The sequence below is a fragment of the Pelophylax lessonae genome (genome assembly GCF_965119305.1).
Source record: "Pelophylax lessonae genome assembly, chromosome: 4".
Taxonomy (NCBI): Eukaryota; Metazoa; Chordata; class Amphibia; order Anura; family Ranidae; genus Pelophylax; species Pelophylax lessonae.
This window is the reverse complement of record NC_138771.1, coordinates 329,504,720-329,528,060: the sequence shown is the minus strand read 5'-3', so window position 1 is coordinate 329,528,060 and position 23,341 is coordinate 329,504,720. Positions and strand designations below refer to the sequence as shown.

At 45.3% G+C, this 23,341-nt stretch overlaps 1 long non-coding RNA gene across 1 annotated transcript in view; it reads left to right on the top strand.

Moving 5' to 3' along the window:
- Window positions 1-3,299: 3,299 nt before the first annotated feature.
- LOC309553367 overlaps window positions 3,300-23,341 on the top strand; it is a 52,500-nt gene continuing 32,458 nt past the window's right edge. The window contains exon 1 of the long non-coding RNA XR_014225159.1: window positions 3,300-3,364. This is a non-coding gene — a long non-coding RNA (uncharacterized lncRNA). The remainder of the gene's footprint in view (window positions 3,365-23,341) is intronic.

Genomic DNA, 23,341 nt, shown 5'->3' with positions numbered 1-23,341 from the left:
AAATATGGAAAAAGAAAAAGAAGAAAAAGGAAAGGAAAAAGAGAAAAGGGGAGACAAAGGGAGAAAAAGAAAGGAAGAGACATAGGTGGGCAGGGAGAAAGAAACACCGAAAGATAAAATATATAAAGTAATTATAACAAAAAATTATAAAGATTTGTGTAGGGGAAAAAGCAAATCTGACTCAATTAACCCCTGCTAAGCAAAAATGAAGAAGGGGAGAAAAATGAAGGACAGGTTATATGTATATACTTGTCCATCACGGTGACACAGTATTGGTCTCTCAATTGCATGTTACAGCCAATATACAGAAAATGAGCAAAGCTTATATAAAAATGATATAAAAGTAATAAAAATAACTAAGGCCGTATTTCTACACCATATACTAGCCAAAAGGAACCATTAGACCATCGTATAGGATAATATTAAACCCTGCATATAATTGAATCAAAACATGTCAGATCATACACAAGGAATATATAACATATTGTATGAATATATTATAATGCATATAAAATATATGACAGAAATTTTGAATAAGCCATTATCACACAGAATGGGATGCGCAATATAGGTATCATAATGATGTCAGGCTATCTTGATAAGAAGTCCTGAGCGCAAATATTGTATCACAGACCCAACCTTTAACCCCACAGGGTTGTATGATACTGTTCAACTATACCCCAGAACATCTACATGGGCAGTCTAGTGGGCAACACAGCCTATTTTAGAGGGGGGGGGGGAGTGTTTTTTGTATACTTACTCTTAGTTGGAAGTACTAGTTGGAAGTTACTTATATATGAAACAGGAAACAGGAAACAGGAAACAGAGAACAGGAAACAGGAAACAGAGAACAGGAAACAGGAAGGGAGGTTTGGACCAGGCACCAATTACTGGTGCACTGGCCCTTTATATTTCAAACAGCCGGCGCGCGCGCGCCCTATGGTGCAGGGATGCGCACGCCGGGAACCACGTGAGCGGGGAGCGGAGGAGAGAGCCGAAGTGGGCACAGGTGAGTGGATCTGGGACGAACACCGCGAGCGCTCCGGTCCAGGAGCAGGGATCGGAGCGCTCAGCGTTACAGGCAGCACTCACATGTCCATTTCCCAAAGATTACCTCTGGACATGACGCTGAGCACATGCACTCAACTTCTTTGGTCAACCATGGCGAGGCCTGTTCTGAGTGGAACCTGTCCTGTTAAACCGCTGTATGGTCTTGGCCACGGTGCTGCAGCTCAGTTTCAGGGTCTTGGCAATCTTCTTATAGCCTAAGCTATCTTTATGTAGAGCAACAATTCTTTTTTTCAGATCCTCAGAGAGTTTGTTGCCATGAGGTGCCATATTAAACTTCCAGTGACCAGTATGAGAGAGTGAGAGTGATAACATCAAATTTAACACACCTGCTCCCCATTCACACCTGAGACCTTGTAACACTAACGAGTCACATGACACCTGGGAGGGAAAATGGCTAACTCCTATTTGGACATTTTCACTTAGGGTGTACTCACTTTTGTTGCCAGTGGTTTATACATTAATGGCTGTGTGTTGAGTTATTTTGAGGGGACAGCAAATTTACACTGTTATACAAGCTGTACACTCACTACTTTACATTGTAGCAGATCATTGAAAAGATATGATAAAATATTTACAAAACTGTGAGGGGTGTACTCACTTTTCTGAGATACTGTAGGTCACAATGTAAATATTAGTCAACGAGTAATAAACGTGTTAAGCATACTGAAAACGAATTTCAGTTAATAACACATAGAATGCCATTTAAATAAATTGTTATTACAATCACATTATATGTATAAAAAAGAGGAAGATGAGGTAATTTTAGGGGAGTAGAGATGAGTAAGAGCAAGTAGGGAAGGAGGGGAGGAAGCAAGTAATAGAATATAGAAGAAGAGTGCAGAAGGAAGTATGAGCAGTTACATTTAGTACTGTTAAAACGTTATCACTTAGCATTTTAGTAAGCATCTATAGATAAACCTTTCAGTGAAAAATGTTACAGCACATAACGGTTAGTACTCAGGTCAACCAGGCTTCAATTTTCAGGCCCGAGAGGTACCTATTTTATCAAATTCCTGAGAGAACTTAAAGATAAACCATGGGGACCAGGTTTTTGTGGAATAATTTAACTCCGTTGTTGGACTGGGCTAATGTCTCCTCCCTTTCACAAATGTCTGAGACTCTATATAGTCAGTCCCATATGGACGGGAGTTGGATGGATTTCCAAAACGTGGGTGTAAGAGATTTGGCAGAACTTAAAAGATGTTTTGTAAAATAATTTTTAAATTTCTTAAGTGAGAAGTCCAAGATATGAAGCAAACATAAAGCAGCGTTAAGGACCAGACTAGTGTCAGTAATGTGAAAAATCAACTCCCGAACCTTGTTCCAAAAGGAGGTGATCAAGGGGCACTGCCACCAAATATGTAACAGTGTTCCCTCATTACTTTGGCAGTGCCAACATTCCTCGGAGGCATGTGGGGACCATTTGTGGAGTTGCAAAGGAGTAATGTACCAGTGAGTTAACAGTTTGTATGCAGTTTCTTGCGTTTTGGTACTCAGAGACATGGGACATAATTATGGGACATAATACATGAGATTATGGGACATAATACAAGCTGTCTTTCATTGTTTCTCTGTTATGTCCATTTGCAGAACAGATGACCAGTGCATCCTGTACCTCTCTGAGTTTGGTGGAGTGGCGCTCTGAATCCATGAAGAGATGGAAGTCATTCAGTCGACCTGTTCAGCTTTCAAGCAAACCGACTCCAGCTCAGGTGGACATGATTTTATAATGTTGAGCAATCTGTTATAGCAGCTGGGCTTTGCAAGAAACATGTCTTTCTAAGCTCTATTGAATCTATATGGTTCGTCTTGTTCTGCAACTACAGTAAGTAGTAGGATTCTGCTAATCATAAATATGTCAAACTTTTGTAGTTACTTGAACAGAAATAAGGGACGTGCATGTAGTCAAGAAGTACATTTTCCTTATTATGTAATTTTGCGTGTACATTCAATGTGTGTGTTTAATTCATACGTGACTAAATTCAATGTGCTTGATTTAGGAGAACAGTGCTGTCGTAGCCAACTAGTGCCATTGTAAGAATCTTTATTTCACATATTTCGTAATTGATACTGTCAGAGAGTTGGCACTCACTAATACTGTTTCTGGAAATGAAACTACCAACACTGACAAAATCATCATACAAACACTCCAACATTATGTGGCAATCTTTTCTGAGCTTTGCCTCACTGTGAAAAAGAAAACATGGCATGCCTTTTCAAATGTATTAGCCTTGTGGAGAATCCAGACTCCATTAATCATTACAGTAAAAGAATCTGGTAAAGAATAGAAGCAGTAAGCAAAAGACAAAATAATTAACTAATCCTAGATCCTCAGGCACCACTCACTGTTCTTGTTTTCCAGACTCCCAGGTGGAAGCTCAGGGGAGTCTAGTATAGTCTCGAGGAAATGAGGGAAATGGGGACAAGATTGAAACGTTTAAATACATGAAAAGCGTAACTAAGACTCAAGAGGGCAATATTTTAAATATGAAGTTAACCACTTTAAGACCGGAAGGATTTGCCCCTTTCGTGACCAGGCCCTATTTTGCGATTCGGCACTTGCGTGGTCGTGCGATGCTGTACCCAAATAAAATTGATGTCCTTTTTTCCCCCACAAATAGATCTTTTTTTGGTGGTATTTGATCACCTGTGCGATTTTTATTTTTTGCCCTATAAACAAAAAAATAGCGACAATTTTGAAAAAAACAAAAAAAAAAAAACAATATTTTTCACATTCTGCTATATGACATTCTCAAAAAAAAAAAAAAAAAAAAAAATCTAAATTTTTTACCATTTTAGGCAAATTAGTTTCTTGCTACATATTTTTGGTTAAAACAAAATCACAATAAGTGTATTTTGATTGTTTTGCGCAAAAGTTATCGCGTCTAACTACGGGAAAGATTTATGACATTTTTATTATATTTTTTTTACTAGTAATGGCGGCGATCTGCGTTTTTTTGAAGGACTACAACATTGCGGCGGACAGATCGGACCCCTTATTGACATTTTTGACACTTTTGGGGGTACCAGTGACATTACTACAGTAATCAGTGCTAAAAATATGCACTGTTACTGTAATAATTACACTGGCAGGGAAGGGGGTTAACCCTGTGGGTGATCAAAGGGTTAAATGTGAGCCTAGGGGAGAGATTCTAACTGTGGGGGGGGGGGGCGTAGCTTCTGAAATGACCATAGAGACATGTGATCCTATATAGAAGGATCACATGGGCTCTATGATCATTTCAGGGAGAAGAACAGTCAGCTGTGTTTACAGCAGGGAACGATCACGGGTGTTGGGCGGCAATCGGAGCCGCCTGACACATGCATCGGCTTCCCCGCTGACGATCGGGGGCAGGAGCGCGCTGCCACCAAGCGAGCAATGTATCCATACGTTTTTTTGCCTGTACGAGCCACCTTGCCGCCGTATATATATAGTATGCAGTCGGCAAGTGGTTAAGATATGAAGCTAAGATAAAAAATATAGGGACATGACCTCTAACTATCAAAGTAAAGGAAAGTGATGTGGGGATGAGGACTAGCAATCCAAATCTTTTTAGGAAACCGTGTGAGTGTGATGACTATTGTTTTTGAAAATCTGTCTTTGTGAACCAAAGGAATCATTTATCTTCTTTTTTTTCATGTTTCTAGGGTAATAAACCTGTTTAACTTCAGAAGGTTTACCCCCTTCATGATCAGGCCCTTTTTTGCGATACTGCACTGCGTTACTTTAACTGACAATTGCGCAGTCATGCATCGCTGTACACAAATAATATTTATTTCCTTTTTTTCCCACAAATAGAGCTTTCTTTTGGTGGTATTTGATCGCCTCTGTGGTTTTTATTTTTTGCACTATAAACAATAAAAGACAGATAGGTAGTTTAAAAAAAAAGCAATATTTCCCCAGTCGTCTTCCAGGACAGCCCTTGAGAGATGGAGCTCCTCCTACCAGACCGGAAACACATTGCCATCAGCTCTTAAAAGGCGGTCCCTCAGGCACCTGGTCAGTTTTTTGTGTTTCCTCACGCCGAGGAGACATGTTGCCAGGAGGAACCACCTTAGAGGGCTGGATGAGCTCCATTGCTCAGGACTGTCCGGGAAGACACCGCAGCAGCCTGGGACCCTCACCTTGTCAGCAGGAGCAGCCATGGCCTCGGGTTCCCTCCACAGACGATGGAGTTTCCCGCTCCCCACTCTCTCCAGGGCCCGGCGAGGGAGAGGGCAGTGATGACCGCACACCAAGCGGTATATGCGGCAGGGTCGCTCGGCGGCCTCGCTGGATGTACGGTGAACCAGAAGACGCGGTGCGTCACTTCCGGCGGCGGTGACGTCATCGCTGTGCACCGGAGGTCACGGTTCCGGCCTCCAGGCGCAGAGAGGAAGGGGAGGGCCGGAGCCGGTGTTAAAGGAAGAGGAAGCCTGCACAAGATGCCGAATGCAGTGCGGATCCCACGGACAAGGCGATGGAGGTTCCACACACCGCAGGGGAGACGAACACCGGCTCAGCACAGGTAGGCTGGCACTTGCCAGTATCCTTCTCCTGTGAACAGTATGCAGCATAGTGGTGGATGGAAGGGGTGAAGCACTGAAGAGGACTTTTCAGTGTAACAGGGAGGCACAGAGAGGGTTTTCGTTTTTTAATTTTTTTTTTTTTTTTTTTTTTCTCTCTTTGTGTGGTCATAATTAGTAAAAATTGTTTGCATATGTACCCCTTTCTTAGAAGGAACCCTCTAAAGGAACTTCTAAGACTGAAAAGAAAAAATACCCCTCCTGTGCCACCAGGCTCTCCTCCAACTATTCAAAGACCCTATGCCCAGCATGCATCTTGGCCATATTGAAAGCCGAGGAGGATTCACCTTTCTCAAAATTTCTCTCCTCCTTTTTTTTTTTTTAAAAGAAATATTTATTGATTTTTCAGCAATTTACAAATTATACAACAGTCCACTCAAAAACACGAGTGTAAAAGTACAACAGTAGAACATGTGTGGTATACAGTGGGTGGAGTAATGGCCCATACAACTGAAATCAAAGCAAATGAACCGAGGTGTCAAGAGACCAAAACTAATGTCAGCCAAGAGAGAAGGGAGGGAGGGAAGGGGGGGGAAGGGGGGGAGTGGGAAAGGCGAGAGCAGAGTGAATGCCCTTTCGGGGAGAGGGGACAAGCGGGGTATAGCAGTAGAACTGGAAGAGGGGGATAGGAAGGAGGAGGAACATGGGGGGTAAGGAAGGGAGGGAGGGGTGACCAGGTTAGCAGACATATCAGTATCAAAGAGTTATCTAGGTATATCACATATGTTTGATGACCAACTACAGCCAGAGGGGTGAAACAGGGGGGAAACAAGGACAAGGCTAGATGATCTTTCAGCAGGTAGTAATAGTATAGGGTAATTGAAACCATCTACATAATCCAGGAGGAGGGGGGGGAAGAGAAGTGGGAGTCAAGGGAGTATTCTAGTGAGCCGTATCAGCCTCTAAGGTAAATGGAGGTGGAGAAGTGTTCGGGTGGAAAAGGACCAAGTACGCCTGCCATTTCCTCCAGAACTTAATTTGGTTGGACTTGAAGACAGACAGGTCCAGGCGATCCTTGGTAAGCAGGCTATCCAAGTCCGATTGTAGCTCTTTCACAGTGGGTGGGGAGGGGGATATCCAGTGTCTGAGAATAGTCCTACGGGCAAGCATTAGGCACGTAGAGATCCAGGCTTTATGGGCAAGCAGTATAGACGCCTGGGTTTTATCATGTGTGACATAAGCAAGTGGAGGTTTATTGTCCAAAAGTCCAAACAACAGTGGAAGGGGATTTTTCGTGGGTTGGAGGCCCGTGACCCTATGTATCAGAAGTTCCACGCTGTTCCAGAAGGATGACACAATCGGGCAACTCCACAGCCGGTGGTGTAACGTAGGGCGGTGCGCTGAGCACCAGGAGCATCCTTGGAATGGAATATGCAGGGGAGAGGACGAGAAAGGAGAGTAGGCATGGTGGAGTATTTTCAATTGCTGCTCCCTCCAAAATTCGTTAGTGTTGAAGGCACATGTGGTGATATACCCCGCTACCAAGAGCCGCTTGGAACCAGTAATATTCAGGGCCTTGTCCCATGAAGATTTGGTGAAGTCCGGTCGTGTGTCCAGTATTGTGGCCTGAAGAGGACGGTAGACGTGGGCGAGTTTAGAATGTTCCACAGATAGGATGGTATCCAAGATGGAAGGCAGGAATCGCTTTGATCTGTCCCTGCACAAAGCCATGGCATGGGAGGTGACCTGACGTATATGTAGGAAATGGTGAACAGGGAGTTTATACAGGTGTTGCAGGTCTTCGAAGGGGAGAGGTGCACCCGTTTTCGAGTCAAATAATTGAGCAAAAGTCCTTAGTCCTTCCTGGGCCCAGGTGGAGTAGACGCTTTCCAGTTCCATTGAGCACAGGGACGGGTTTCCCGCTATAGGGAGATGTTGGGATATGTACTGCGGTAGACCCAAATTTTTCCTAATCTCCCTCCAAGCCACAAGAGTATCTCGGAACAAGATATTTGACCTGAGATCCGGGGGGAGATCCTTTAGTTTGCTATGCAGGAGCCCGGGATTTGTGATTCCAAAGAAAAATTTGAGAACCTAGAAGACCCCTTTAGCCAATCCATACCCACTCTCAACAGGCAAGATAAATTGTACAGTCTAATATCGGGTAGGTTTGCGCCCCCAAGTGACTTGGGGGGGTATAGTTTGGGGAGAGAGATCCTTGACCTTTTGGTTTTCCACAAGAACCTGGAAAGGGATTTGTGTAAGGTGTTAATGTCAGTGTGTTTAATAAGCAGTGGAAGTGTCTGCATGAGGTATAACAATTTAGGGAACCTGACCATTTTATAGAGGTGACACCTGCCTAGGAGAGACAACGGAAGGGAGACCCAATTATCTAGTTCTACAGCCAGTTTCGCTATCAATGGGGTATAGTTTAAATGGTACAGGGAGTCGGGTGATTTACCTATATGAATACCCAAGTACTTAATATTGGTTTTGGCAATGGCAAAGGGGGATTTCGAGGTCCACCCCAGAGAGCGCGGTTGGCCGAGAGGAAGTATTTCACTCTTCGTATAGTTGATTCGCAGACCTGAGCACAATTTAAATCTGTCGAATATATCCTTGACATGGTGCATGTCTCGTTCCGGGTAGGAGGTGAACAATAGAATATCATCTGCGAATAGGGTAGATTTAATTTCCTCTCGACCAATCCGAATGCCCTTCAGGGGGGAAGTGAAGGACAAGTGTCTGGAGAGGGGTTCTAAAGCTAAATTGAACAATAGTGGGGAGAGGGGGCAGCCCTGCCTGGTCCCCTTGTGCAGGGGGATGGGTTCTGATATAATATTAGAGGTTACAACATTAGCCGTAGGGGATGCATACATCGCCGATATGAGGTGGAGGAAGGGGCCTGAGAAGCCGAATTTTTGGAGGGCCAGGCGTAGCCACTGAAAACTAACATTGTCGAATGCCTTTTTGGCATCCAACGTGATAATGGCATAGTTGTTAGAGGGGTCGGCTCGTGCTTGCGCCAATACTGCCAGGACCTTGCGAATGTTAGACGTCGCGGAGCGCCCCTTGGTAAAACCCGCCTGGGATGGATGGAGGAGAGATGGCATGATCACGGCCAATCTGGAGGCTATAATTTTCGATAAAAGTTTAGCATCTAGGTTGATGAGTGAAATCGGGCGATAGGAGCCCGGCTCCGTAGCATCCTTTCCAGGTTTCGGGATGAGCTTTATGAAAGCCTGCGAGCCCATGGGCATGTACCTCCCTCCATCCATGATATGTTGAAAGACATTAGTCAGCGTGGGGGTAAGCAAGGATTTGGTCAGCTTGTAAAACACGGACGTGTACCCGTCCGGTCCGGGGGCCTTGCCAGGGGATAGGGATGTAACGGAAGACAGTACCTCCTCGGTGGTGAGGGGCGCATTCAGGGCAGACAATTGATCTGACGTTACCCGTGGAAGATGAACCTCCTCTAGAAATTTATTGGCTTCCTCGACATTTATCGGATCAGGGCCATATAGCTTAGCATAAAATTGCTGCATGACAGAGTTAATCCCTTTCGGGGTGTCAGTTAATGCCCCCGACTGGTCTTTGAGGGAGGTGATATGGGTTGGAGTGAAGGGGCCCCTGCACAAACGGGCGAGAACTTTGCCAGACTTATTGCCATACTTATGGTATTGAAGATCTTGGACAGAGCGATGGAATTGTTCGTGTGCCATTGCCCACTCATCAAAGCATCGCTTAGCTTCCTTCCAGCTGGCTCTGCGGGCAGGAGTATCTTGCTGCAGGAGTTCGGAATGGGCAGAGCGCAAGTTGGTGCTAGCGGTCTGATATTTAGTCTCCGCAGTCCGCTTGTATGCCGATGCAAAAGCGATGATTCTGCCCCTAAGGACAGCTTTTCCGGTCTCCCACAGCAAGACAGGGTCAGATGAGTGAGATTCATTATCACGCAGGAATTCTTCCCAGGTGCGGGTCAGGATAGATAAGAGGTCAGCGTTATTAGCAAGATAAGACGGAAATCTCCAGGGTGTACGGGCAGAGGGCGATTCTGACAAGGACAGGTCGACCAAAAGGGGGGAGTGGTCAGAGATTACCAGATCGGAGATTGAAGGGTCGTGCAGCGTAGGAAGGATGGGTGCGGTGCAAAGGAAATAATCTATGCGTGAAAACGTGCCATGGGGGGAGGAATAGAAGGTATATTCTTTGTCTGTGGGGTGCGCTAGGCGCCACACATCAGTCAAATGAAGACTGTCAGCAAACGCCGACAGCGTAATGCCTGTGGAATGGGCATGGGGGACACCTGCAGGTGACTTCAGTGACCTATCTTCTGTAGGGTTCATGACCATGTTAAAGTCGCCACCAACCAACAGGGGGAGGTGGGCGTATGGGGCCAGTACGCCCGTGAGGGTATGGAAGAAGGCGTGCGTCGGAGGTGTGGGGGCATACACGTTGGACAGGATGATGTCCTTAGGGCCATGGGATTATTTAAGGACCTGTATCCTGCCCTGGTCATCGGTGTATAGGGGGGTGCAATCATGTGTAAGGCGTTTATGTATCAGTATGAGAACACCAGCTTTACCTTTGGGCGCAGTCGAGCCATAGACTCGGCCCACCCAAAGCTTGCGCATACGTTCAATATCGGCTGAGGAAAGGTGGGTTTCCTGCAACATGGCGATGTCGGCTTTGAGACGTTTCAACTGCCTAAGGATAGCCATGCGCTTATTAGGCGATCGAAGGCCCTTGACATTCCAGGAGACTATCCGGAGATTAAGGGGGATCATAAGGAAGAGGCCTTACAATATGGATTGATAAGGTGGCGGGAGGGGAGAGGGTAGGCCACTGGCTGTATGTGGCAGTACAAAAGCATTTAAGGGCGATATACCATGTCCCTGGTGAGGTGAGTATGGATACGGCCCTAACCTGGCCTAAGGAAGCTGGAACAGGGGTAAACCAGCAATAACATAGTGAATAGTAATACATCACAACACACAAGAGTATAAGCATTGACTTCTCTTTTTTCCACATGAGACTCACATAGCCCGCAGCGTTACCGGCGTTGAGGCTGGGTCCACTCGCCATCGGAGAAATGGTATAGTCGCTCCCAGGAAAAAAGAACACACTCGGAGGACACTAATAAACGGAAACCCTTCGCCCATAGCGAGAGGACCAGTGTTCCGATAAGGCTGGGAAAAACAAAGAAAAAACATAGATTAAAGCATCACGACAAGTCGAGAGCAAGCCAGTGAGCAAAGTGACAGGAACATGTCAGGCATCAACGGCTTGCTAACGATCACTGAGGTCAAAAGCAGGAGCAAACAGTACAATATAGAAATATAAGATCTGTTATAACTGAGCAGGGCCCCTGATAACAAACCCAAATGGTAAGTTAGAGCATGATACGAACCGTAGGCGCATCTCAGCGCGGTCTGCCCTGGCGGGAATTGTATGACACACGGGGTCTTTTAGGCGAGTTTCTGCCGGGGCCCAGGAGGTCTCTCGCGGAGGGGGATAGGGAGGGAGCAGCAGGGGTGTCCAAGTTGAGATGCAGGTGTGATTTGATGTAATCAGCCGCCTCATCGGGATGGGAGAACGACAACGCTTCTCCATGCGGGTCAGTGAACCGCAGAATTGCGGGGTAAGCCAGCGTGAATTTTATGCCTTTGTGAAACAATGCGTTGCAGGAAGGCTGGAAAGCTTTGCGCCGACGGGCGACTTCTTGGGAGTAGTCGGCGAACAACAGTAACTTATGACCATCCAGTATAAGTGACTTTGCATTTTTGAAAGATTTAAGGATAGCCAGTCTGTCCAAGTAGTTGAGGTATCTTACGATAACCGGGCGGGGGGTCTTACGGTCATTAGAGGGGGCACCCAAACGGTGTGCCCATTCTATCGTGCAGTTGGCGGTAATGCCCAGAGCGCGCGGGATCTGAGTGGCACATACCTCTGTAAGCATGCCGGTGTTAACGGATTCTGGCAGCCCGATTATTCTAAGGTTATTCCTTCTAGACCTGTTCTCAAGGTCATCCAGATTGTCAAGGATATAATGTTGAGTTTGAGCAAGTTTGGCTTCCTTGGTGAAGGACGATTGGAGCTCATCTTCAATGTCCGAGACCCTGTGCTCCACCTCTGTGAGGCGTTTGGCCTGATCAGCAATGTCCATACGGAGCTGTGTAATGCCCGCTGCTACCGCCTTCTCCACAGCCTCCGCTATGGTGGGAGACAGGAGTGCTGCTACTGCCTGAGCCATCTTGTGGCATTGTGCATCCTCCGGAATGTCCGGGAGAGGAGCCGGCAAGGAGGGGGAGACCGCGCCATCCATGGGCTCAGCAGCGGCCATGATGCCTGGGGAGGAGGGCGCTCTCTGCTGTGAGACGTCCTGGCGCGGCTGAGTGGCGGCTCCGGTCCCAGTGTGGACCACAAAGCGGTCCATCCGTACGGGCAGTGATAGCGGATCCTCTAGGGGTGGTTGGGGCCGGTCGCCGAGGCGATTTGAGCGGTATAGCTACGTTTTTATATGCCGATTATGCCGGACCCGCTGCCCTTCACTCCTTCCTCATGTGGCGCCGGAACCGGAAGTCCCTCTCCTCCTTTAAGGACGAGGTACATTCTACCTTTGCGTCCTTCAGGAAATTAATCGCAGAGGTGCAAGTACCCACCACTACTCCACCAGGCCCCTCCTCCCCGCCTACTCCCGTAGCCTCAGGTTCAGGGGAACCAGTGCTGAGCAGGGAAGACCCCTCTAGGGTCACGGACCCTGACTCCTCCCAGTCAGGTTCTGGACAGGAAGAGGGGCAGGGAGAGGCCGTCAAACCCACCGGATACAAACTCTCCATAAAGGAGGTCCAGGACCTTCTGGGAGCCATTTATGAGACCCTGGAAATAAAGGAAGAGGAGGCCCCCTTATCTAGACACGATAAGATGTACCAAGCCCTGAACAAAAAGAAGGCTAGAGTATTCCCGGTACATAAACTTATGACGGAATTGGTACTCAAAGAGTGGTCAGAACCTGAAAAGAGACCATTCTTTTCAGGTTCCTTAAAAAGAAGATTCCCTTTTGATGACAATGAGGAATCAGTGTGGAACCAGGCGCCAAAGTTAGACGCCCCCCTGGCTAAGGTGTCCAAACAGAACGGACGGCGGACAGAAAGAAAACCTTCCCGTTCAAAAAGAGGACCTTTCAAAGGAAGACTTTTCGTCCCTATAGGGGACAAGCCAGGGAAGACCGAGGTCAACCGGATACAGGAAGGCCGAAGAAGCACTGGACGGGCCAGAAGGGGAAACCAAGGGCAAATGTGCTCTTTAACCCTCCTAGCCAAAATCCCAAGACCCAGTGACGCTGGAGGCCAGGTGGGAGGAAGGTTGGAGAGATTCCTCCCCCAATGGCAAAAACTAACCTCCAACAATTTTGTCAGGGGAGTCATCGAGAGGGGTTATGCTTTGGAATTCAGCAGAAAACCCCCCTCAAGATTGACAATTACCAATCTACCAAGGGACCCGGCAAAAGCACAGGCTCTGCCACTGCTTATAGGCGAGATGGTGGATCAAAGGGTCCTAGTTCCCGTACCAAAACGAGAGGAAGGAAAGGGTTTCTATTCGCATGTGTTTCTAGTACAGAAACCCTCAGGAAAATTCAGATTGATAATAAATCTGAAATCTTTGAACACCGCCATAAGGTACAAAAAATTCCGCATGGAGTCAATTTACTCTGTAAGGAATTTGCTCCAAAAAGATTGTTTTATGGCAACTATGGACCTAAAAGATGCTTATCTCCACATCCCCATAAGGGAGGGATCCCAGAAACATCTGCGCATAGCAATAAAGATCGGGGAAAGGATCCATCATTTCCAGAGCAGAGCGCTTCCGTTCGGACTCTCGTCATCGCCGAGAATTTTCTCGAAGATCCTAGCAGAGGCTCTGGCTCCCCTGAGACTCAGAGCCATAAATATAATCCCGTATCTAGACGATCTGCTGTTCATGGCTCCCACCAAAGAAAAGTTGGTCGCGGATCTAATAGTGGCTCAGGAATGGCTTACCCGTCTAGGATGGATAATCAACACCCAAAAGTCAAACCTCATACCGTCACAGGAGATAGTGTTCCTAGGATATATCATCCGCTCAAGAGAACAAGCGATGATACTTCCAGAGGAGAAAATAAGGCACATAGGTCAAAGAACAGCAGAACTACAGACCAACCTTCCAAAATCAATAAGACAAATTATGTCGGTACTTGGGCTCATGACGTCTTCTATTCCAGCAGTCGGGTGGGCCAGATTCCATCAGAGACCACTACAAGCCTTTCTCCTACAGAACCTCGGGAACAGAGATCTAGAAGACGAGGTCCTTATCTCAGCAGGAGTAAAACAGGAACTATGGTGGTGGAGGAACCACAACAACCTACACAAGGGACTGCCATGGACAGTTCAGATTTCATGCATCCTAACAACAGATGCCAGCAGCTGGGGATGGGGAGCCCATCTAGGGAATCAATGGACACAGGGAGCCTGGTCCTTTTCAGAAGGACACAGTTCATCCAATTGCAGGGAACTGAAGGCCATAGAGAAGGGAATTACAGCCTTCCAGGAGCAACTCAGGGGCCAACACGTACAAGTGAGGTCAGACAACATAACTTCCGTGGCATACCTAAACAAGCAGGGAGGAACCAGAAGTCCCACCTTAATGAGGGTAGCACAGGGAATCCTTCGCTGGGCAGAGCAGAATTTGAAGTCCCTCTCAGCGGTGCACCTCAAGGGTACTCAGAACAACCTTGCAGACTTTCTGAGCAGACAACCGATCTCACAAGAGGAGTGGTCCTTAGACCCTGGAGTCTTCTCACAGATAACATCCAGATGGGGTTATCCAGAGATAGACTTCGCCAACAAAGCGAACACCAAACTGCCAGATTTTTGCTCGCTCAATCCTCGAGATCAGCCAATGGCAGTAGATGCGTTTCAGACCGCATGGACTTTCAGACTATGCTATGCCTTCCCCCCTCTTTTTCTAATCCCAAGGGTCCTAGCAAAATTCAGGACAGAACACACTACGTTAATCCTGATTGCGCCATTCTGGCCGAAGAGGGCTTGGTTTTCACTGCTACTATCCCTGACGGATCAACAACCATGGATGTTACCCGTCAACCAGAACCTGCTGTCGCAGGGACCAGTACTTCATCCCAGGCCAGCCATGCTAAACTTGGCAGCCTGGTATCTGAATCGGACATCTTAAGATCAAAAGGGCTCTCGGACAAGGTGATCAAGACCTTGCTACAGAGCCGAAAGCCAGTCACAAGAGCTATTTACCAGAAGGTCTGGAAGAGGTTTAACTTGTGGCTGGCGCAATCCAAAAAAGGAGAGCCAGACTCACCTACTATTCTAGAATTTCTACAGGAGGGTATCGACAAGGGCCTGTCCTTAAGCACTATTAAGGTACAGATTGCGGCCCTATCAGTTTATTTACAGTTTTCTTTACAACAGGGTCCCCTCATTAGCAGATTCTGCAAGGCAATCTCTAGACTTAGACCAGTACCTAGTCGTAAATTTCCGACTTGGGACTTATCTACCGTTTTAAGGGCGCTTATTAAGGAACCCTTTGAGCCATTATCAGAGGCTTCCTTAAGATCAATTACCCTAAAGACAGTTTTTCTTGTCGCCATAACCTCCGCTCGCAGAGTTAGCGAACTACAAGCTCTTTCCGTTAGAGAACCCTTCCTACAAATTCTTGAGGACAGGGTTATTCTCAGGACCGACCAGACGTTTATACCCAAGGTCGCCTCTACCTTTCACAGAAGCCAGGACATAATACTACCCTCCTTCTGCAATAGGCCATCCAATGACAAGGAAGAACAACTACACCATTTGGATGTCAGAAGGTGCCTCATTACCTACCTAGAAGCGACAAAGGGCTTCAGAACATCGGAGTCCCTGTTTATCCTGTTCTCAGCAAGGGGAAGCAGGCCTCCAAAGGGACCATAGCCAGATGGATCAAGATGGCTATTTCAGAGGGATACAAAATCTTGCACCTAGACCCACCAGAGGGACTCAAGGCACACTCTACAAGGGCATTAGCCACATCTTGGGCAGAAAGAGCCGGTGCTACCCCTGAGCAGATTTGCAAGGCCGCAACGTGGTCAAGCATGTCAACATTCGTCCGACACTATCGTCTGGATGTTTTGGGTAGTCAGGATCAGGTGTTTGGAAGTAAAGTCCTCCAAGCAGTGGTCCCCCCCTAAAAAAGGAACTGGGTGAGTACTTGTTAATCCTCTCAAGGGCTGTCCTGGAAGACGACTGGTAACAGAGTTAGAACTTACCGGTAACTCTGTTTCCAGGAGTCTTCCAGGACAGCAGGTTCCCACCCTCTCTTATACATTGATAAAAGGAATTAATGTACTGTTCCATATTATGTTTTAACTGTTTTTCAGCTCTGTCCTTCGGGTTTTGGATAAAACTGACCAGGTGCCTGAGGGACCGCCTTTTAAGAGCTGATGGCAATGTGTTTCCAGTCTGGTAGGAGGAGCTCCATCTCTCAAGGGCTGTCCTGGAAGACTCCTGGAAACAGAGTTACCGATAAGTTCTAACTCTGGTTTTTCTTACATTTGATTATAAAACATATCCAATAAAAAAAATAAAAAATCAAACTTCTTCATCAATTTAGACCAATATGTATTCTGCTACATATTTGTGGTAAAAACATATCCAATAAGTGTATAGTGAATGGTTTGCGCAAAAGTTATAGCATCTACAAACTATGGGATAGATTTATGGAATTTTAATTTTTTAAATATTTTTACTAGTAATAGTGGCGATCAGTGACTTAAAGCGGGACTGCGACATTGCAGCGAACAAATCGGACACTTTTTGGAGACCAGTGACATTATTACAGTGATCCGTGCTAAACCTATGCACTGTCATTGTACTAATGACACTGGCTGGGAAGGGTTTAACATCAGGGGGCTATCAAAGGGTTAAATGTGTTCCTAGAGAGTGTTTACTAACTGTGTGAGGAGGTGCTTTTACTTAGGGAAGGCAAAGATTTGTGTTCCTGCTTTGTAGGAACACAGGATCACAGCTTTCCCTTGTCACAGAACAGCGATCTGCCTTGTTTACATAGGCAGACCCTCCAGTCCCAGACAATGCCATTTTTTGGGGAAACGCGTTGGTAGGAGAGAGTGTGTGATATCGCCAAGTGCTGTTGGAGTGTGAGACACCGCGGCCATAGCCATAACGCTTATTTGAAGCTCGTCATTTTCTTTGATGTAAGTGAACCAGATTGTTTTTTAATAAAAGCTTGCTGTATTACACTATTAGATTCTCCCTGTTTGCTTTGTATGATTATCACTGATGAGCATTTGAGAGGTGATTGAGAGTCTTTCTTGGCTATTGGATCAACATGGAGTTTGTGATTGGGGATATCCACTGATATTGGTGACATGCAATGCTGGATGCAGTACAGGCTTATATAATCCTTGAAATTCTGGATCCACTCTGTGGGGTAAGCAACCAACTTGTCTTTAAGGGGCACCTTTGAGCACTCTGCACCTATGGAAAGTGATTGCACATGAAGCACCTTGTTTCACCATTTATCTATAATGGACTAGTATTGCACTTTACAATTTTTTGAATAAGGACCCATGTTATGTGAAATATTTTTATATTTGTGTTAATTGCACTAGGTTTACACAGTTTTTTATTCATGTAATATATTTATATAATGTGATTATTTACACATGTTCATTTAACCAATTAGAGGGACAGCGCACTATTGTTTGTATTAGATCGGCATTCTGCCTGTGTCTCGAACAATGCCCGGTGATTGGCTCCCAATGATACCCGCTGATTGGTGTCCAATCACAGCGGTAGCAGGTCGCCGGCAGTGTGTGCCCCAGACCCGGAAAAGCAGAATCACGTACAAGTACGTGATTCTGCGCTTAGGAGCTGCTCCACAGTATATGTACATAGGGCGGACGGCAAGAAGTTAAAAAAGAGAATTATGCACAACGTTTTTTGTGCTCCACAGGGGTGCATTTACTTTTACACTCCTGTGACTCAGAGTCAGCTTATAGTGGGCAACTGCCTACTATTGACATTACAGTACCGCTCCAGGCTCTGGAAGGGTCCTGATCATATTGCTGGGACTGATCTAGCTGCCTGATTGACAGCTGGCTCCACCTCTTAGCACGCAACCAGCCACTACTGCCCCCTCTCCAGCCAGGTGCTCCAGTGAGTGCTGAAGGGGCAGAGTGGAAAACGGAATGGGCAGTCACTGCTCCCCGTTCCAAGTAGGCAGAGAACTGAGTGATCATCAATCACTTGGTTGCTCAGTTCTTGATCTTAGAGCCAACATGGAGCAGCGGCAGCATCACACTAATTCTGCAGCATAGAGGTGAGTATGTTTGCTTGTTTTTTTTTAATTCCCATGCTTCTTGTTTAACCACTTCTTGAAAACCGAGGTACCTGTATGTTGGCTTGAAGAAGTGGCTGTACCGGGCGGATACCTGCAGCTGCAGGCATCAACCCGGTACAGTTTTTTTAGAGATGGCGGTCGGCTTTCAGGAGATAACAACCAATGCGGCTCAGCAGCCACTTGACCATTATCCCAGCAAGACAGCCTTTCACGGCTCTGCCCGGGTCTCCCGTCCCAATGGGAGACCCAAGCAACCAGCCATCACGTCCACCGGCTGGTTGGAGTCCCGAACGAAGCCGGATTTGGCTTTGATCGGGTCTCTGATCATGTAACCTGGAAGAGATGTCACAACGTCACTTTTGGTTTACTCGGCTGCCAATGACGCTAATTTTAAAAGAGTGTCAGTATTCAAAAATGCTGATTTGGGCGTTTTGAATACTTTGAAGTACAGTCAAAGGGACTGGGGTTTTTAGACCCCAGATCCCTCTAAAAAGAGTGCCTGTCACTGCCTATTACTTTCACAAGGGATGTTTACATCCCTTGTGACATCAATAAAAGTTATCAGACTTTTTTTTTTTTTAAAACAGTGTTAAAAATAAAATAAAATAAATAGGAAAAAAAAAAAAGATTTGAAAGTTCCCCCGTCCCCGTGAGCTTGTGCACCAAAGAAACCGCATACCCGCGTCCGCAGGTGAGAATGGTGTTTAAATCACACATGTGAGGTATCACCGTGATCGTCAGAGCGAGAGCAATTATTCTAGAAAAATAACTCCTCTGTAACTCTAAACTGGTAACCGTTGAAAATTTGTAAAGCGTCGCCTATGGACACTTTTAAGTACCATAGTTTGTCGCCATTCCATGAGTTTGCACAATTTTAAACCGTAACATGTTAGGTATCTATTTACTCGGCGTGACATCATCTTTCACAATATACAAAAAATTTGTCTAAATTTACTGTTTGAAAGACCGCTGCACAATTACCGCGTGACAAAAATATTGCAACGACCACCATTTTATTCTTCAGAGTCTTTGCTAATAAAAAAAAAAAAAAAAAATATATATATATATATATATATATATATATATATATATATATATATATATATATATATAATGTTTGGGGGTTCTAAGTCATTTTCTAGCGAAAAATACTGATTTTAACTTGTAAACAACAAGGGTCAGAAACAGGCTTGGTCCTTAAGTGGTTAAAGTGTAATTAAACATATATAGTGTAATTAAGCACTGCAGCACATATTTCTACTTTAAAGCACTGCAGGTCATTGTTCTAAAGTTTATGCCAACCCTAAGGCTATATTCAGATGGCTGAATAGCAGTGGCCAGTAACAGCAACCAGCAAGAATCTGTGGATTCATGCCGGCAGTTGTAAACCCTGCTTGTACTGTACACACTGTATGAGAACAGCTGCAGCTGTTAGCAAAGGCTGTCACATTTGTTCTCAGTACATATCTATGGCCTGCACTGCGGATGTTTGCATGTGACTGCTTATCTTAACCGTTACATGCTAATAGAGCCTCTGGCCAAACCTGGACGCAGCCCGTGTGCGTCTAGGGCGGTGTTTCTGCAGAGTTTTGAGTGCAAACAAACTGCCCACGGCTAACTGACCAGTTTGTATGTGGTTATAACACAGAGAGGGGAATTTACTAAACTGGTGCACACAGAAGCTGGTGCAGCTGTGAATGATAAGCAATCCGTTTCTAAGTTCAGCTTGTTTAATTAAGCTTTGACAATAAGGCCCCGTTCACATGGGCACGATTTGACAGGTCAAATCACATGACAAATCACAGCCTATTGCCGGCAATGGCACCATCCCAATCGGTGCGACACTGCACCAATTTCCAAAAGTAGTTTGTGCGCTACTTTTGGAGACTTAGGGGGCGATTTCAATAGACATCTGTGCATGAACCCGCACAGATGTCTTTCAAGTCATCCCCAAAGTCGGACTAAAATGCGGCTTTGAGATGAAGATGAAGTTGCGTGATTTCAAAGCCGCGTTCAATGTGAACGAGGGCTAAAACCTGCACCACAGTTGCACCAGATTCATTGTGCTCCAATTTTAGTAAATCACCCCAAGAGTGTTTCTATATTCAAAGGCAGCATTTAGAAACTCTGCAAGCAGTAAAATACCTGCACCCCTTCACCTGTGTGAATGTAGCCTAAGGGCTCTTTCACACGGAGCGGACTGCATTGCGATCCGCTCCGGCACTTTTTTTTTTTTTTTACGGAGCAGATGACACTTGTGTCATCCGCTCCGTATGTCCGCATATCATCCCATCCGTTTGCGGATGATATACGGACATAATGTATGTCTATGGGCATTGCGGATGTCTGCGGATGACACCGCTGACATCCGATTTTGCATCTGTTCCGTTTTTTAAACGGAACAAAAATAGGGTTCTGTTCCGTTCCAAAAAACGGAACAGAACTGAAAGGACGAAAATTGTATGTCAGCGGATGGTCATCTGCTGACATCCGCAATGCCATTGACATACATTATGTCCGTATATCATTTCCGAAAAAAAATAGGACGATTTGCGGACATGCGGAACGCCCGTGTGAAAGGGCCCTAAGTGAATAACATTTAGTTTGCTAAAGCACTGAATTTCATAAACAGCTATGTTTTTAACCACTTTAAGACCGGAAGGATTTGCCCCCTTAATGACCAAGCCCTATTTTGCGATTCGGCACTACGTTAATTTAACGGACAATTGCGCAGTTGTGTGACGCTGTACCCAAATAAAATGAATGTCCTTTTTTTTTCCACAAACAGAGCTTTCTTTTGGTGGTATCTGATCACCTGTGTGATTTTTATTTTTTGCGCTATAAACAAAAAAAGAGCAACAATTTTGAAAAAAAAAAAAACAATATTTTTCACATTCTGCTATATGACATTATCAAAAAATAAAAAATAAAAATCCAAATTTTTTAACTGTTTAGGTCAATTTGTTTTCTGCTACATATTTTTGGTAAAAAAAATAGCAAAAAGCGTATTTTGATTGGTTTGGGCAAAAGTTATCGCATCTACTAACTACAGGAAAGATTTTTGTCATTTTTATTGTTTTTTTTTTTCACTAGTAATGGCGGCGATCTGCAATTTTTTGCGGGACTGCGACATTGGGGCGGACAAATTGGACCCCTAACTGACATTTTTGACACTTTTGGGGGTACCAGTGACATTACTACAGTAATCGGTGCTAAAAATATGCACTGTTACTGTAATAATGACACTGGCAGGGAAGGGGTTAACAGTATAGGTGATCAAAGGGGTTAAATGTGACCCTAGGGGAGGGATTCTAACTGTGGGGGGGGGGGGGGGGTGGCTTCTGAGATGACCATAGAGACATGTGATCCTATATAGCAGGATCACATGAGTTCTGTGATCATCCCAGGGAGAAGGACGGTCGGTTGTGGTTACAACAGCCGACCGTCCTTCTCTGTCAACGGAGAGCGATTGAGAGTGTCCGGCAGTAATCGTAGCCACCTGACCCGCGCATCAGCATTCCCCGGCGCACGCTCGTCCCCTAGCTTTCCGTGAGCGACCGATGTAGATCCGTAGATCCGCAGGAGAGCCGCCCTGCCGCAGTAAAAAGGCGGCGGGTGGTCGGGAAGTGGTTAAAATAATATATGCATTTTCACTGTTTTTCATTCATTGTGGCATCTAAGTGCTGCTAATCCCCTTCAGTGCCTTCACTTCCTATCGACACATGAACTCCAGCGATGACTGTATGGCAGATTTCAGTGTGGGTTTGTTGATGATGACCAGGGCTGCTGATGGGGGGACCACCTGTCCTCCTGTCGGGGGCCCGGGCACACAAGGGGGCCCCAACAGCACCGGGAATCTGTGCGGTCGGGCGGAGGGGCAATTACAGAAGGTAGCCCTGTGCAGCTCTCTGCAGGCAGCAGTTGAAAGTCAGTTTCTCCCCCTCCTGCCAGCTTTCAGCTGCTGCAGGGAGAGACACAGACACACGTTCTTGTAATTGCTTCTCCAACACCGATCCCCCTGCCTGTTCTGCCTGCTTCTGATCAACCCCCTTCCCCATTTGCTGCAGACTTCCCTGTCCTGTAAAAAAATAACAAAATGTAAAAATATAAATATATAATGATTTTAGTGTATTTTTAGTGGAAATATTTGGGGGGGGGGGCCCTGTCAGGTAGGCTGCACGGGCCCCCCCTGTTTTCTAACAGCAGCCCTGAGGATGACCACAGTGCATACCTGTGTAATGTGTTTTTAATTGCAGACTTTGTTGTCTCTGTGTGACAAAATTGGCAACACACAATCACAATAGAGACAGGGACAGGGCATTGTCAATATAACAGGAAGTGCCTGCTCAAAGGCCTTCATGGCATGAACACTAGGCATTTTTTATTGAAAGTGTTAGATTTAAACATTCTGGTTTTCCAGTCAAGCTGCAGTACAATTGCTTCATATTGCACTGGTTATACATTTTTGTTGAACCATTCTCTTACTAAGGAAACTTATGAAGAGACTTTTAGAGCATAATTTACTAAAGACAAATAGATTGTTTACTTTGCAAGTGAAGTTGCACTTTTATCAGAGCCTCGTGAATGAGGTGAAGCTCTGCTGACTTCCATCATCTGACCATCTGCACACAAAAATTCAGTTTTTTTCTTTCTTGTACATGACTGGGAGTTCTTTGTAAAGTGAGATTTTACTACATTCACTAATCCCTGTGAATCATTCCCTTGCAAAGTGAACAATCTATTTGCCTTCAGTAAATCAACCCCATAATATATTGGAAAAAATTTTGATTGCAGATCTAAAGCTTTTATATGCAGAAGATTCACTGCATTTCTGGATTATATTCAGAAGCTCTGGAACCCTCTGCACATTTTTTTTTTTTTTTAACCACTTTACCACCGGAGGATTTTGCTGTCTTACGTCCAGGCCACTTTTTGCGATTCGGCACTGTGCGACTTTAACTGACAATTGCGCAGTCATGCAACGCTGTACCCAAACGAAATTCATGTCCTTTTTTTCCCACAAACAGAGCTTTCTTTTGGTGGTATTTGATCATCTCTGCGATTTTTATTTTTTGCGATATTAATAAAAAAATGCGACAATTTTGAAAAAATAACAATATTTTTCTACTTTGTCAGTTAAAAAATATCCAATATATTAAATTTTTGTCATATATTTAGGCCAAAATGTATTTAGCTACATGTCTTTGACAAAAAAATTCTCAATGAGCGTATTTTTAACCGCTTTAAGACCGGAAGATTTTACCCCCTTCCTGACCAGCCATATTTTGCAATTCGGCACTGCGTTAATTTAACAGACAATTGCGCGGTCGTGCGATGCTGTACCCAAATTAAATTGACAGACTTT